Raw genomic sequence first — 18035 nt, 5'->3', positions numbered from 1 at the left:
ACATTCATACGTTTAAACGAAACATGCGTTATTTTTTGTATTGCATTTTTAAAATAGTTCTTTCTGTGAATATCACTGCGATCGCTTAATCGATTCACACTCTCTGTGTAGGTGCAGCCGATCGTAGCAGGTGACGAGTATAAAGTGCCTCTCCGTATGGAAGGCAGCATTATATGCATTTATACAATATTGCATATCATAATTTGTAAATATATACCGTTTGTTAAATAAATTAAGTTATTTATTCGGGTGGTTGCGATTTAAATAAGATGTAATTGTCGTCTTGCCCTGTAAATATAAGTTCTATCTATTAATTACCTTTATAAGCTATTGCATGAACAAATCTCAATATAATCGATTGTTTAAAAATACTAGTACTGACCATTACAGACACATTTTGCCTATAAGGCTCATCATGTCAATACAAAGGTAGTTTATACATCAATCTTTAGTTTACATCGCTGTTTGATTCCCAACCCAAAAACATTATGTGACAATAAGGTGTATATACTTATCATTTACACCGATTAGCTTAAACCGGACCAAGAATAGGAAAGTTGAACACGTCCACGTCTCATCAGAACATTAATATTTAATGATACGTGGGCCGTGAAATGCGAAAATGGGTATTATGCTAAATGCGAAAAGCGCAGCTACAGACCAGCAAGCGCATTTGCAGAGAAGGCATGAGAAGCTACTTCCACAAACTAGTCAGGCTGTCTGAAAGTCTTACAGAGTCACTATGCAACGTCAAGGAACTAGCTAGACTGTATGAGAGTCTTTGGGTGCCAATAGGCTACGTCTATGAATAAGCAATAGAGTCATGTGACTTTGAAAGGCACCAAGCTACGCCTCCGCAATATGAATCGCGTTCTGAGAAAACTGGGCATAATGCATTTGCGTCAATTGTCGTCCCAGATTAGCCTGTGCAGTTCGCACAGGCTAATCAGGGACGACAGCTTCCGCCTAAATTATATTTTTTCTAAGAAGAGACTTCATTTTAATGAAAAATGTCATTAAGCTAAAAGTCTCGTTCCTGATTAGCCTATGCAAACTGCACAGGCTAATCTTGGACGACACGCACATGCATTATGCCCAATTTTCTCAGATCAAGACTCATATCAAAGATGTGTGTAAGTATTTTGGATAAACTTGGGTAAATCAAATAACAAGCAAAACTGAATGTGAGTCTTTAGGAATCACAGAGCTAAGTTCAAGAGCCAGTTAGAATGTTCAAGAGCAATACGGATTCGATCGGGAAACAAAATACAAACACTCACTGAGAGTTATTAGGCTACAATTACCGACACTTCAGACTGCCTGTGAGTCTTTGGAAGCCACTAGGCTACAACAAATGCACTAGCCAGACTGTTTGGTGTCTTTAGGAGTAACAAGGAACTTTTAGTAGGGTCAATAAATGAAAAAAAAGATCAACCTATAAAAATTGCTACAAAAGGTATTTTTCTGATCCTGGTAGCGAAGAAGGTATTTTATTACATACACAAGTTTACCAAACTTTGACCTCCGGAAAATTGGTCTTTCAAGATGGCCGCCAAGATAGCCGCTAAAACCTATCTATGATCATGACTATGTGAGTATCCACTCAAATAGGATAATTTTGGTGTCTAATACTAGGTTTAAGGGGTCTAAGAACACATAAGGATCATCAGACATCGTGTAAGTGTATCAAATCATACAGAAATATAACATTGCGTCCATAATGTCTGCCAAGATTGCCGCCAAAATATACTGATGATAATAACTATGAAAGTGTCCACTCACATTTGTTGATTTTTTGTGTCTTTACCTAGGTTTCATGATGCAAATAAAACAATAAGATAATTTAAAATAATGTAAGTCTATTACGCATCGAAGTAATTCTACATGGCGTCCAAATGACCACAAACACAAACATGCTTTATTTTGGGTACGTAGGCATGCATACCTGACATACGCTAGATAATTATTACGCCTCAGGCGCGGAATGACCTCATAAACTTTGAAATACACAAACATACGGTAAATATGATTCAGCTGCAAGCTTAATGTTATCTTTCAATCTTCTTGATATATTCACCGTTTTCATGTTGTATCACCTCGGGAACAACTGCCGATTGTGATTATACTGATAGTTGTGGAGGGTCATCTAACGGAATATTAAATGCCCCTATTTCTACTTGGTGATCAAATTAAAATCTTTCTGTAAAACAACATCAACAAAATTAAATGGTTTTAGATTCATTGCAAACATAGCTTCAAGTATTTAATACTTTGCGAAGTGGTATTTACTAGCACACTCTATTATTTTGAGAAGTGACGTCAAATCGAGGAATGTCCTATCGTTGTTGCAATAAGCCTTTTAAGCGGGTCTCCAATTTTCGGACAATGACTTCTATGAATATTTTTAGGTATCTTAATGTTCGGAGATGAAACCATTTAATTATTTTTAACTGTTCGAAAACTTAGAGTTATGACGGTACGTCCGATATGTTTTTTCAACATCGCAATACTAAGCGACAAATGTTTCAGTGGTATTTACCTAAACATAGGTCAAGACCTTTAACTTGGTTAAAGTCGGCTGAAGAGGCCCATAGGCCTTATTGAGAAAGCTATTCAAAGTAATCCTCTGCAACAACATGTTACAATGTTAAAATAATTCAGACAGCACATATTGTTAAAGCATTGATAGATTCTAACTGCATTGCTTTATTTGTGTCTAAGCATATGTGTTCTGTTTGAGACTAAGATAATGTCTTATAAAATCCCGTTTTAAAAAGTTACCTCCCTTGATGATAAGTTCAACAATATTTTGCATTGAAAATAGCATACACTAATTCTTGTCTATATGTAAATAAATATGTACTCTGGGGACAAATCGTGCATTCTGTCAACATTAGACTTTGTTTGCAACCTTGTCATGAAGCACAACCTTCCCACAATTGTGACGTTTGACAGACCCTTGTATTGGAAGGCTGCTATAATCATCATTGAGGCGCCACAAAGTAATTGCCTGAAAAACATTGTTCTGATATTGGGGTGTTTTCATAAAGTTATCAACTTGCTGGGGGCATAAGATCTCTCATGGAAGGCACTGTTCTAAAATATATATTCTTAATACTGTATGTGGGGCAAATGTTATTATGCACATTATGGCAGAGAAAGCTATCCAGAGGGCCTTGTGGGGCCATTTACTTGATGACAAATGCCTGCACAGCCAGTTTATAGCCGAAATGACCCAGTATGATCCCGAGATTAAGTACTGCTGGGTCAAGCCGAGGAATTGTATTCTTTCCTTCTTAGGGGCGAGACGACGCTGGCAGATGCTTCACGTTCTGAGATTTTAATCAAACTCGAGACGGCTACAGAGAAGAAGGAAAATGAACTTGCCCATACCTCAAAGACATGCCAAGTATCGCTGAATGATTAGCGTATGGTTAGCCTTGCATGGATGTTGATCAAGGCCGATCGTACTAGGTGTTGGCTATACAGGAACTTGCCCGTCTGTCTGGGAGTATTTGGCAGTAACATGTCTATATCTTGTCAGTAGCATGTCTGTCTGGGAGTCTGTGGGTGTTAAAAGGATACGACTGGTCACAATTCAGACTGGGAGTCTGTGGGTGTTAATAGACTACGACTGGTCACAAGGCAGACAGGGAGTCTGTGGGTTTAAATAGTCTACGTCTATGAACTAGCAGGAAATCGTTGAGTCAGCAGGCTCCGACCAAAGACAAGCCAGATTGTCTTTTGTTTTTGATAATCACTAGTCTACGACCAGGCACTAGTTAGAATTTCCGGAACTGTTTTGAAGTCACTAGGCTACGAAATAAGTTTGAGTTATAATTCAAAATAATAGATAATACAGAATATGTTATTAAATTAAAAATACCGTAACAGCAAAATAATGTGTAGGAGTCCGCATAAGTGCACTATTCATACCTCGTGCACGTACATAACTGAGGTTTCGACGATAAGTGTTTTATAAATGATGTTACCTTCTTTTTCAAGCTTTCCTGGCATAAGTAATTATTTGCTGTTATTCTAGATAGGACGGTTACAATTCCAATGAGTTTGTGGATTACTTGTTTTAATTTTAAAAAAAAAACGAGTTCACAAATTGGCAAAAGGACATTTTTTTAAAAGAAGAGTCATATATTCAATAAAGTATGTATACATTGTATTATAACAACTGAAATAACATTTTTTACCAGGAGAAGAGTTTAAAATGTAATTTCGTGTATGGGTAACCATTCACATAAGTATGTAAACTATATAAGCATTTATAACGCTCTTCATTGATAATTTGCAAAATGTGCGTATTAATAACATTGAATGTTAAATACGCTGATAAGTTATACAGCCTTAAGGCCCTAGCGCGTTAGATATTGCTTCCAAATTTCACAAAACTTATCAAACAACATAAAAAATAATTAAACTTTGTATCGTGCACCTTAAGTAAGTTGGGGTTATTCTAAATGTAAACGATATGTGAAGAAATAAATATTAACTAAAAAAGCACACAAAACGAACAAAAGTCTTTGAAAAAGTCCCTTGAAGTACATGTATCTTGCTACAAAACAATTAACCATCGATCTTTTGTTACTTAGTTGGTATTTATAAAGTAATACTTGTAGAAAATTATTAATAAATCTTTAACACAACGACCATAATTTCATAGATAGGATTCTTGAATTTTGGAGATTATTTATAGATGTTTAATTATAAAGAATAAAATGTAATAGATGTTTAATTATAGAGAAAATAATGGTATTGATAAAATTATAGAGTCTTAATATAAATATTTACCAAATCATAAGAGAACGTTAAGTTTACATTTACATGTACCACAATTATCACATTGCAAATCAAAACGTGACTGCCTATAGGAAGGTTATATACGTAAAGATGTCAAACAAGATTAGTTATGAAACACAGTCCGAATTTACTTATCTTGAAAAGCCATCAAAAATATAATTTGACATGGTCAAATAAGATAATTTCTTTCTAGCACCTGCCGACCGCTTCATTGATCGTAACATAAGATAGTCGGTCAACCGACTTCATTGTACTTCACGAAAATTAGCAAGCGTTGTTGTATTAGAAAATATTCAACAGAAATAAATCGCGATGAAAAGTGAAATGAACTTCGTTTGTTATTGTTTGTTTTCCACGAACAATGTGTTATTACTTAACACTTTGTAGTACATTGTACATATGTTTGCTTTTATACCTGTTTTGAGTTATTTAATCTCAATTATTTAGCTCTTGCTTCCACATGTCACAGAACTTAAACAACATTTAACAATTATTAAACTTGTTATCGCGCACCTATAGTAAGTTTAGGTTATTCCAAATGTAAACGATGTTTGAAGAAATAAAAATGAACTGATATGAAAAATAAACACACAAGAAACCAAAGTCCATTGAAGTATATTATAACTAAAAAAATAACCACCAATCTGTGAAGTGCATTGTGCATGTGTTTGCTTTAATGCTTTTATATTTTTGCTGTTTTAAGTTATTTAATCTCAATTATCTATCTCAACAAGAAGTATCTAACACTCGTGTACGAGTCCAACTTACAAAGCGTGATATAACGATGAAAAACACCTCATAGCTGCTTTAAGCCTCTATAACGCTTAAAATCAACGAGTATTTCGTAAAATAAAGTTAACACCTAAACAATCAGTGTTTCTTATAGCAATAGCCACAATTTCAACGCTAGATTTGGTTTGATTATATTGATATTTGTAGATACAAAATGCTGGTTTTTATTTATTTGTGACACAATTAATTCCATTTTAATTTCCCGCGAATATATCTATTTATACGACACACGAACACTTAAATAGTACCATATGCAAAACAGAAATAAAAATGAACATTTTGTATCTACAAACATCTATTTTACCAGACCACATCTAGCGTTGAAATTCGGCAATTGCCATAAGGAGCACTGATTTTTTATTGTTTAAATTTTATTTTACCAAATACTTCACGAAATTTTGATTTTGAGTGTTACAGAGGCTTTAAAAAGGACATATACTACAACAAAAACTGCAAGTGGGATACAACGTTAGTCCATATGTTGGTGAGGACAGTAATAAGTATGTTTCTTTTCAATGGAGCAGAGATGCTCAGTAGCTAGGAAGGATCTGTGTACATCATTAAATTGTTGATAACATCTTAAAATGTCGCATCTAAATTTACATTTAAAACGTTTATATGAATAACGCTTTCGCCATTCAAAACACATAAAAGCTGTAAATAAATCTAATAAGTCATTTAATTGACGGTTATGAACATATTATTTCGTTGGTTTAACACTTGTTAGCCAAGCAGACCATTTACATGGGAAATATCCTGCATGGTGCATCGTCCGTAATGCTTTAACAGTTGAACGAAATGATGCGATATTGCATTTAATGTTATCGATATCAAACTGACGTATTTAAAAATTTCGTGATGATAATTATTATATATTAAAACTATAAATAAGTTAAAATAATAAATACATCTTTTACCATAATGCAACGTGATGAATGTTTTTAGTATTTATTACAAAGTAATTGGAAGTTATAAATAAATCTTTCATTAAACATTATAAATAATAGAATTCTCGAATTTTGGAAATTATAAAAGTATATGTCTTATTATAAGGAATATGAATTTACAATAAAATTTCGCAAAACAGGCACACCTTTACATACTCTCTCTCTAGACCAGTATCTGGAAGGATCAAAATGTTCCTCAAGGCTATATACTTAACAGATGTTCTAACAGACTAAATATGTAATAGTAGTCAGTGTCATTGCCTCGAGAATTATAATCAAGTCCGAAAATCTAAAACATCCGTCGAACTGGACGAACGTGTCAATTAAAAGTGTAATCTCATTGCTTCGAGAATTATAATATAGGTCATCCATTTATAACATCGGTCTAACGTAAATAATGTTGTCTGCACGTGCATCATTGAATCAGTAGATATTCCAATTGCAGGGACGCATAATACTGATCAATCAAGAAATGAAAAGAAGCGAATTTAATTTTATAAAAATTAACCTGTCAATTTAAAGGTGCATGTTTTGTCGAAAAATTGGAAACTCTTCGCATAGATTTAGATTTGAACGGACAAAAAAGGTCCAATCATGTAGCCATCAGAATGTATTAATATATTTGGAGAAATGAATGAAATAATAGAAATTGAAATATAATTATTAATTTGGAATATAATTTATCTATGGCGTTGTTGTTATATATTTCATTCCACGTTATTATACAGATGAATTGACATTAGGGAAAAGGGACGGACTTACCCTATTCGCCACGTTACAAAATGCAGTTAATGCGATTCACGTTATTACGGCAATGCGCGCATGACGTGTGATCGAACGATTACATGACATTGTAAAATAAAAATATATTTTATGGCATGCAAACGTACAACAATAAATTAATGTCCATCAACAACTGCTGTAGTTTTTTGGAATTATACGTCGTGTATGTATGGTCATTTTGTCATATAATGCTTTGCATCAATTTATCACTGACTTTTGCGGTCACGGATGTACTATCAAGTCTTTTTGTACAACTTGACTTTAGGCTGGAATTTTTCTACTTAATAAATAACATACAAACCTGAATTTTCTCTGTTGTCAAAGACTAATTAAATCTTCAAACAAACATGAACAATATAAAGAAGTGAAACTCCAGCTGTTGGGCAGTATTGGATTCTTATTATATACAATTTAATGGTCCTTTATTTTAGGCAATTTACCAATTGCCAAAGTAGAACGAAACAGCTTAATACGAAACAACATACACACATGGTAGAATAAACCTTGGGTCACCGCCATGGAACGGTCAATGCAAATAATTGTAGTTTAAACTGGTTTTAGAGCGCTCAACCTCACACTAGGCCCAGCAATATTCATGATACATTTAAGTGTAAATAAAAATTAACCTGATAGCATTGACACTCAAGTTTAACAATAATAAAAGTAAATTAAAAAACGTATTCAACGTAAATGAATCTTTTTAATTGCCAAAAAAGCTGATTATATAATTGTAATTTTGTATTTAAAGGGGCCTTTTCACAGATTTTGGCATGTTTTGAAGTTTGTCATTAAATGCTTTATATTGATAAATGTAAACATTAAATTTAAAAGCTTCAGTAAAAAATCAAAAGTAAAATTTTAAAAAGGAAAAAAAAGTAACCCGCAGCAGGGCTCGAACCAGTGACCCCCGGAATCCTGAAGTAAAAACGCATTAGTCAACTGAGCTATCCTGCCAAGCGTATTTTATACCTTTTATAAGCAATCTTCGTAGTTTCACAAATTTAAACGACAACAACAGAAATCTCCAGATTATTCAATTGTTTCGCGTTGCAACGCTTTATAGTTTTTAGGTTTTATATCGTCAAAAGATGCATGTACAGTGGGGTTAGGGATTTTGTTCCGCAAATAAGGGGTTGCATTGGGATGAATATTTTTGGGGATTAATCTCTAACCAGATTAATCCCTAACAATCCCTACTAGGGTTTTTCAGGGATTTTTTTGGATTATTAGGGATGCTAGCACTCTGCGCATGCGTACGGGTGAAAAGGTGGGGTTGAGTATGCAAGCTTTTGATAGTATTGCGCATGAAAAGGGCTGAAAAGGCGGAGTAGCTCGCGATAATGACTCCGCCTTTTCAGCCGTACGCATGCACAGTACTATCAAAAGCTACAGTAAACGCGGCCATCTTAACTTCGTTCCAAAATGTGCTTATAATATAAATACATGTATCTTTTATATAAAAGTTCAAATGTTAAAGACCTCAATAAAAGGAAGTTATCACTCTACTCATAGTGCAAAGAAGCCTTGGATGTTTTAATAGCTTTGGGTTAAAAGAAAATCAAGTATTTGGCGGAAGTTAGTTTAACAACAACAACGAAGAAAACTCTCCCTAAACCTTTTCTGCTAAAATGCCTTACAGGTCACAATATACCAAACGATTTCCTACACAAATTAAATGTAAAAGCAATAACTTTAACGAAAAATAAAGTCAAACTTTTGCGCATAGAGACCCTTATAACCATACCTTTTCTCGAAGAGCATTCCAAGCCAAATTGATTTAGGCAATAAAAAGATAGGTCACGCGGTATGCAAGAAAGAACTCGTCACGAATCAAAAGTCACTGTTTTACGGCCATCTATTTACCGGCTTCTATCCAGTTCATGAGGGTTTCCCGCCATCTGTCAAAGTCTTATGTAGTCTCCAATCTTCAGATAAAAGAGTGAATTTCTATTAAACAACAATGTTTTCCCTGCCACATGCTCATAGAAATATTCTAAAATTAAGTCATGGCAAGTGACATACAGAGAACCGTGTCTTCAAATAAATGATGTTCATGTTTTTAGAGAATAAAGCATTGCACTCCAAAAAGATTAAGTATATTGTAACCTAAATGAGAAATAAATTCTGATTAAAATGTGTTTTTCTTGCATATTATTATCTTCCTATTCATATTGCACCAATATATTAAGTTTGGCTGGATTATCTGCCCATTTGGCCATTTTATATCATATTTTCACATGCGGGTGTTTTCGGTCCGAAGAAGGCGATATTTTAGGCCTGTTAAAGCCTAAATGTCCCTTTAAGATTTAAAGCTGTTGTGTTCAATATCTGCAACAAAATACAAAAAAAAAAACAAATGGACAGGCACGTGGGGCTTATGCGGGATGGGGAAAAAATGACTTTGCTAGATATTTTCACTCTAAGCATTTTTGATAATGTCTTTTTTGTGTGTTTTTTTAATCACCCCAAAAATGTCAATTTCAAAGCCAAAAAAAATCCAATTTCATCCAAGACAATAAACAAATTAGTCAAAATGAGAGATCAAAGATACTTTGAAGTGTAGAAATCAATAAGCTTCCAATAACTTGTTGTTTCGCACCAAGTGTGAAATCTTGAAAGTGCCTTGTCGCTCGGAGCCCATTTATTTACCAGCCACCAATGATATATTCAAGCATATAATGTCATGGATGCCTTTCAAGTGCAGCAGAAGGTCAATATGCACAGCCAGCTCTCATTTAGAGGTTCAAGAGAATACAAAATTTCATATTTTGGGCACAAAAAAGGTACTTTTGACTAATTTTATGGTGGCAATCTGGTCAAAATGGGGGTTCCTAACCGAGCCAATGAAAAAACGCTCATTTTTTTTTTGGGGGGGGGGGGGCGGGGGGGGGGGTAAGACTGGAAGGCAAGGTTTAAATGAACAAGATACATATAATTATGTAGGCAAGCATTATAAGCTTAGAAATGAGGTTCCATGTAGTATCAGGGACAGAAAGGCAGCTAAGAGCAATGCAGGCTTCTTCTTCTAGGGACACAGCTTCCCGCAGAATTCTCAACACAAAAAATATTGATCCATGTCACCTTTGTATGCAAAGACAAGTTAATAAGTTCAATACTTCCCTTAAATCACTGAATGAGACAAGCATGTACCAAATAGAAAACAAAACTGGTTGCTGAAAGTGACACATTTTAGCAAAAAGATCCCTCTAAGGTAAATGATGAAGGGGACACTTGCTACAACAATCCTATGTTAAACTCGGACGCGACATCCTTTCAAGCCGGAACAATGACTGTAAGCATATTGTGAGAAAACAATACCAAACACAAGCTTATTGTAGGGTTACAAGTAGCATATCAACTCAGCTGTACTGCATGCATACTCAGGAACAAGGATAAACCCGTTCAGTGCCAACTTCCACTGACCACAAAGCACAAGCTTTACGTGTCAGGACGCGGAACAATCGATACAAACTGCATGGGAAATTGCAAGACGGAAAGGGTTTGAGTGACCACAAACCTGATTATGACATTATTTCACACCTTAAGCCTCATGAATATGCTTATTTGCTTGTGTACATGATAATAATTTAGTAGTATTACCTGTTTTGCCATCAACAACCCTTATCCAGTGGCCCTCGGCTTAGTCGCAGACATTCCTCTACCTGAAAAAGTCAAAATACCTAATAGAAAAAGATATAAAATGAAAAACAAACATGCATTTATGTATTTTAAGTGTATTTCTTAGAATAATATGAAGTGATAAAGCTTGTTATATTCATGATTGTACTAAATATGACAGCTGGCTCAAGTAAGCATCTGCTGCACTGTCCATACTGTAAAAATGTCTGCCATTCCATGTCGGTGAAAAGGGGCTCTGTTCGAATGTTCATGCTTTACGCACAAGCTATTGATGTGTTACTGGATCATGAAGTCCTTGGCTTTGAATTCTGACTTCATGTAGCACATTAACACTACACGGTCAACCAATATGCCTTTGAATTTAAGTCGGAAAGCAATTTGGCCGTTATTCGGCTATGTAAGGGTGGGGGTCCACTTGAAAAACAACTATTTCAGGTCAAATAATCTGAATTCATGCATTTATTGCACTTATTTTCTTCTCTTTTGCTAAGAAATGACCAAAAATCAGCTTTCCCAGTCATATTTTGCACTTGCAGATGATATTTCATTTTTACCTAAAGTTAGTTTAAAGGAGAAATAAATTCTGATAAAAATGTGTTTTTCTTGCATATTATTATCTTCCTATTCATATTGCACCAATATATTTAGTTTGGCTGGATTATCTGTCCATTTGGCCATTTTATATCATATTTTCACATGTGGGTGTTTTAGGTCCGAAGAAGGCGATTTTAGGCCTGTTAAAGCCTAAATGTCCCTTTAAGATTTAAAGCTGTTGTGTTCAATATCTGCAACAAAATATCAAACCAAACCAAACGGACAGGCACATGGGGCTTATGCGGGTTGGGGAAAGAATGACTTTGCTAGATATTTTCACTCGAAGCATTTTTGATAATGTCTTTTTTGTGTGTGTTTTTTTTAATCACCCCAAAATTGTCAATTTCAAAGCCATAAAAATCCACTTTCATCCAAGAAAATAAACAAATTAGTCAAAATGAGAGATCAATGATACTTTGAAGTGTAGAAATCAATAAGCTTCCAATAACGTGTTGTTTCCCACCAATAAAAGTGTGAAATCTTGAAAGCGCCTTGTCGCTCAGAGCCCATTTATTTACCAGCCACCAATGATATATTCTAGCATATAATATCATGGATGCCTTTCAAGTGCAGCAGAAGGTCAATATGCACAGCCAGCTCTCATTTAGAGGTTCAAGAGAATACAAAGTTTCATATTTTGGGCACAAAATAAGTACTTTTGACTAATTTTATGGTGGCAATCTAGTCAAAATGGGGGTTCCTAACCGAGCCAATGAAAAAATGTTCATTTTGGGAGGGGGGAGTTAGACTGGAAGCCAAGGTCAAAATGAACAAGATACATATAATTATGTAGGCAAGTATTATAAGCTTAGAAATGAAGTTCCATGTAGTATCAGGGGCAGAAAGGCAGCTAAGAGCAATGCAGGCTTCTTCTTCTAAGAAACAGCTTCCCGCAGAATTCTCAACACAACAAATATTGATCCATGTCACTTTGTATGCAAAGACAAGTGAATAAGTTCAATACTTCCCTTAAATCACTGAATGAGACAAGCATGTACCGAATAGAAAACAAAACTGGTTGCTGAAAGTGACACATTTTAGCAAAAAGATCCCTCTAAGGTAAATGATGAAGGGGACACTTGCTACAACAATCCTATGTTTAACTTGGACGCGACATTCTTTCAAGCCGAGACCATGACTGTAAGCATATTGTGAGAAAACAATACCAAACACAAGCTTATTGTAGGGTTACAAGTAGCATATCAACTCAGCTGTACTGCATGCATGCTCAGGAACAAGGATAAACCCGTTCAGTGCCAACTTCCACTGACAACAAAGCACAAGCTTTACGTGTCAGGACGCGGAACTATCGATACAAACTGCATGGGGAATTGCACGACGGCAAGGGTTTGAGTGACCACAAACCTGATTATGACATTATTTCACAACTTAAGCCTGATGAAAATGCTTATTTGCTTGTGTACATGATAATAATTTAGTAGTATTACCTTTTTGCCATCAACAACCCTTATCCAGTGGCCCTCGGCCTAGTCGCAGAGATTCCTCTACCTGAAAAAGTCAAAATACCTAATAGAAATAGATATAAAATGAAATACAAAAATTAATTTTGCTAAGAAATGACCAAAAATCAGCTTTCCCAGTCATATTTTGCACTTACAGATGATATTTCATTTTTACCTAAAGTTAGTTTAGGTCACAATATACCAACAGATTTCCTACACAAATTCAATGGAAAACCAATAACTTAAACGCAAAATAAAGTCAAACTTTTGCGCATAGAGACTCATAACCATACCTTTTCTCAAAGAGCATTCCAAGCCAAATTGATTTAAGCAATAAAAAAGATAGGTCACGCGGTATGCAAGAAAGAACTCATCACGAATCAAATGTCACTGTTTTACGGCCATCTATTACCGGCTTCTATCCAGTTCATGAGGGTTTCCCGCCATCTGTCAAAGTCTTATGTAGTCTCCAATCTTCAGATAAAAGAGTAAATTTCTAGCAAATAACAATGTTTTCCCTGCCACATGCTCACAGAAATATTCCAAAATTAAGTCATGGCAAGTGACCCTACAGAGAACCGTGTCTTCAAATAAATGATGTTCATGTTTTTAGAGAGTACAGCATTGCACTCCAAAACGATTTAGTATATTGTAAACTAAAGGAGAAATAAATTCTGATTAAAATGTGTTTTCCTTGCATATTATTATCTTCCTATTCTTATTGCACCAATATATTAAGTTTGGCTTGATTATCTGCCCATTTGGCCATTTTATATCATATTTTCACTTGCGGCTGTTTTCGGTCCGAATACATAGCCAAATAAGGGCAAAATTGCTTTCCGACTTAAATTCAAGGCATATTGGTTGTCCGTGTAGTGTTAATGTGCTACATGAAGTCAGAATTCAAAGCCAAGGACTTCATGATCCAGTAACGCATCAATAGCTTGTGCGTAAAGCATCAACATTCGAACAGAGCCCCATTTCACTGACATGGAATGGCAGACATTTTTACTAGAACTGCGACACCTTAAGAGTTTGCATGATAGAATGAGTGGAGAGATAAAATCAAATTGAAAATCGATTATTTCTACAAAAACAATTGTTAGGAAAAATATGTGGGTACGAAAAAAAACAAATTTGGGTACGAAAACAAATTTGAGTACGAAAAAAAGGGTACGAATAAAATAAGGGTACGATAAACTATTTGGGTACGAAAAAAATGGGTACCAATTAAAAAATTATGTATGATAAATTTCGGGTACGAGAAAAATTTGACTAGGAACAAATGGGTACGAACAAAATTTGGGTACAAACTAATTTGTGTACGAAAAAAAATGGGTTTGAAAAAAATGTGGGTAGGGAAAAAAACCAATTTGCTTACGAAAACAAATAAGAGTACCAAAAATATAGGGAACGAAAAAAATAGGGTACGAAAAAACTATTTTGGTAAGAGAAAAATGGGTACGAATAAATGTTTTGGTACGAAACAAATCTGGGCACGAAAAAAATGGGTACGAAACAAAATTTGGGTACGAAAAAATTTGGGTACAAAAAACATTTGGGTACGAAAAAGATGGGTACGAAATAAATTTTGGGTACGAACAAATTTGGGTCAAAAACATTTGGGTACGAATAAAATGGGAACGAAAAAAATTGGGGCACGACAAAAATTGGGAACGGAAAACATTTGGTACGAAAAACTGTGTACGAAAAAAATTTGGGTACAAAAAAATGGGTATCAAAAAAAATTGGGTACGAACAAATTTGGGTACGAAAAACATTTGGGTATGAAAAAAATGGGTACGAAAAAAAAATTGGGTACGAAAAATTGGGTACGAACAAAAATTTGGATACGAAAACAATTTGGGTAGGAAAAAAAATGGGTACAAAAATTTGGGTACGAAAAACATTTGGGTTCGAAAAAAAATGGGTACAAAAAAAAGAATTGGGTACGAACAAATACAACATATTTTAATGAATTGGTTCACATAGATAAGGACAAAATATCAATAATTTGTGCGAACAATATCGACTTTAAGTTTTTCAAAAACAAAACATGTTCATTTTACAACTTTTATTATTTCTATCACTATACTATGTTTATTTGTAAAAAACAATAAATGCTCATTAAAATCTACTTCATCATAACACATTTAAGTAATTTAACATATGTACCTGTAGCACCTTTTCATCACATATTTATCCTATTATATTATCATCATCCCTATGATAGCTTTTGTACAAAAACACAATCTAAATGCATGGAAAATCTAGTATATTTATTACTGTTTATCCAAATACTATACATGTCGGAAATATATACACTTAAGAATGCCTTACCAGTAGTAGTTTAACTTTAATAATCCAAATTTTCCTTGTTGTTATCTGGTTTAACAAACCTTATTTAATGTTTGTTAAATACAGTTAATGCTATCCCCATTATTGAATCACCATTACTTGTAATTTGAAATGTTGTTGTTGTTTGAATCGCTATTTTTTTAATTGAACGCGGGTTTAATGTTAATTTACAATACGTCCGCCATTTACAATGTCAAAGGTCAAGACGTAGCAATTTAATTTTACTCGGATAATTTATATCTAATCGAGAAAATGTGTTTCCTTAATGTTTTTGTGTAGTATTATGACTTGCGAGTATAAAAAAACAACGCCCGGGGTAGACCTCTATTCCCTCAATTATAGACCGAGTTTCAAATACTGAAACATTAAATTTGATTATGAGCACAGGGTGATTTATTACCATGGAACTGGAGATGTTAACTGACTGACACACAGGTTAAATTTTCGATGCGTCAAAATGACGCACGGCAGAAAAAAAGTTGCGTCAAAAACGAGTCATTTTTAATTTGCTCGCGTCAAAACGCAGGATTCTGCGTCTATTGAAATCCCTGGTTATATATTTCTTTTGAAGTTAAATATTCATACCGATGTTGATTAAGATAAGACTAACAATGTGACTTCTGTGGTATAAACATGCTTTTTGTTTATTTAATATATTAACCATTTTTTTAGCTCAAATGATCCAGTGTCAAACTTGGCTGAGATTTGATTGATACAAATGTTCTGACCAAACTTCATTAAGATTTGCGAATAAATTAAAGACAGCGAAACAGTTTTTCAAATTCAGCCAAGACATTATTAGAACAAATGACCTTACCAAGTTTCTTGAAGGATGCAGAGTAAATGTGATTTCTAGAGTGGTAACAAGATTTTACTATAGCCATTGGCCCATATAAGAAAAACTGCTTTGCCCTCAACGGCCATGGCTTTAAACTGACAGAACATTTTTAACTATACCCAGAATTAATAAAACCTTATCAAACATTAGTAATTTGAATGACTATACATGTATTAAACACCACAAAAGACTCATGTATGTAAAATCTAACCCCGTTGTTGTTTACTTTTCAACCTCAGTTTGTGAGAAATAAATGGGTTTCTAAAATTTATCGCATGGAAATAATATATACAATAATAATAATTCAACTTGTCATAAAAATTCCAGTGCACAATTACAATTACAGAGTATTCCGTCATATCTATTACCTGCCAATAATATCGGAAAGGAATTCATAGGTTTGTATCGTTGAGTGACCCGAATCAACGCTGCCCTTATTCGACGCATTTTTTGTTTTACCTCTGTTTGATACATAAGCGACATCCGTTGACGTCATACAATAGCACATGTTACTCTACGCACAATTTACTATAGTTATTGTTTGTTATGTGGAAAATAGCGGGTTAAAAGGCAAGATATGGTTGATCGGTTTGCAATTGATGGATTTTTATGTATTTTACTTAATGCAAAACTTTTGAACACTTTACACCCGATTGACATGACGCCTTATCTATGATCGCTCCGCCCACTAGAATTGATCCACCAATCAGCGATCGATTAATCGGGCGCACTCGTTAGCAACGACCTGTCCGCCATTTTCTAGACAAGCTACATGTTTAGGTTCACTTTTATTCCAACGAGTTTCTTTTGTTTTTCTCTAAAAAAAACGATTAAAAATGGTAAACGGTGTCAATGGGGATTATGTAACTCGGACAATCGATATCCTGACAGATTAGTAGGTGACATTGAATTTATTTCGTTTCCACAGCCGTAAAAAGACCATTTCCAACGCCGCAATGCGGTCTTGACATGAGCGAGTGGAAGCTTCAAGAATTACCGAGATCCCCTTTATAGAACATTAATTTATTTCACAAACTTGAAATGTCATATAAGCAATAACTAAGCATTATTAAGTATGTATTATGTCACGTGTGCATGTAAAATAATTGAGAAACTTGGTACCCAATTCGTGTAACTTTACGAAATCCCCATGAAAAATCGCGTTTCTGTGTGTGTCAGAAACCAGTGAAAACCATTTTGTTATTATTTTAATAAAGACGTATCGGTAAATGCTATTGTAAAAGAGTTATTATTACTGATATTAGTTAACCAATAAATGCGGTAACTTCGGGGAAGTCGGTACCTGAGCGAGCGTCTGATATTGGTAGCCTTATTAATTTATAATAGCCTGACCGTATTCCATTTCGTACAACGCTAATTTTATATCAGACAATGTCCAAACTTACTGTGTTGTTTTTGCGCTTTAAATTATAGTGATTGATAAATGTCCCATAAGCAATGTTTAATATGATTATTATCACTTTTATACGCAATAACATGTGGGATTGAGGTACCCACCCGGCGTCAGAAAGCGCGTAAAACTTCTCCGAATTCCCAGTTATAAAGCGCTATTTCGTGTCAAATACACGGGTAGGGGGGAATGTTTCGGTAATAATTTTGTTAATAACACGGGTAAATACCGGTGAAGTGTTAATTTATTGCAAATACCACCATTACATCGTAATAACGGGTTCGATTTCGGTAAGCGCGCAAGCGTTTGGGAGCGTATTTAATGTACCGATTTACCCGTTATAAATAGCTGATGTTCTCTTTAATCGTATGTTTTTTTGCATTTGCATAATAACTAAA

Source organism: Dreissena polymorpha, chromosome 9 (genome assembly GCF_020536995.1).
Source record: "Dreissena polymorpha isolate Duluth1 chromosome 9, UMN_Dpol_1.0, whole genome shotgun sequence".
NCBI lineage: Eukaryota > Metazoa > Mollusca > Bivalvia > Myida > Dreissenidae > Dreissena > Dreissena polymorpha.
Note: the sequence above shows the minus strand (reverse complement) of the source record.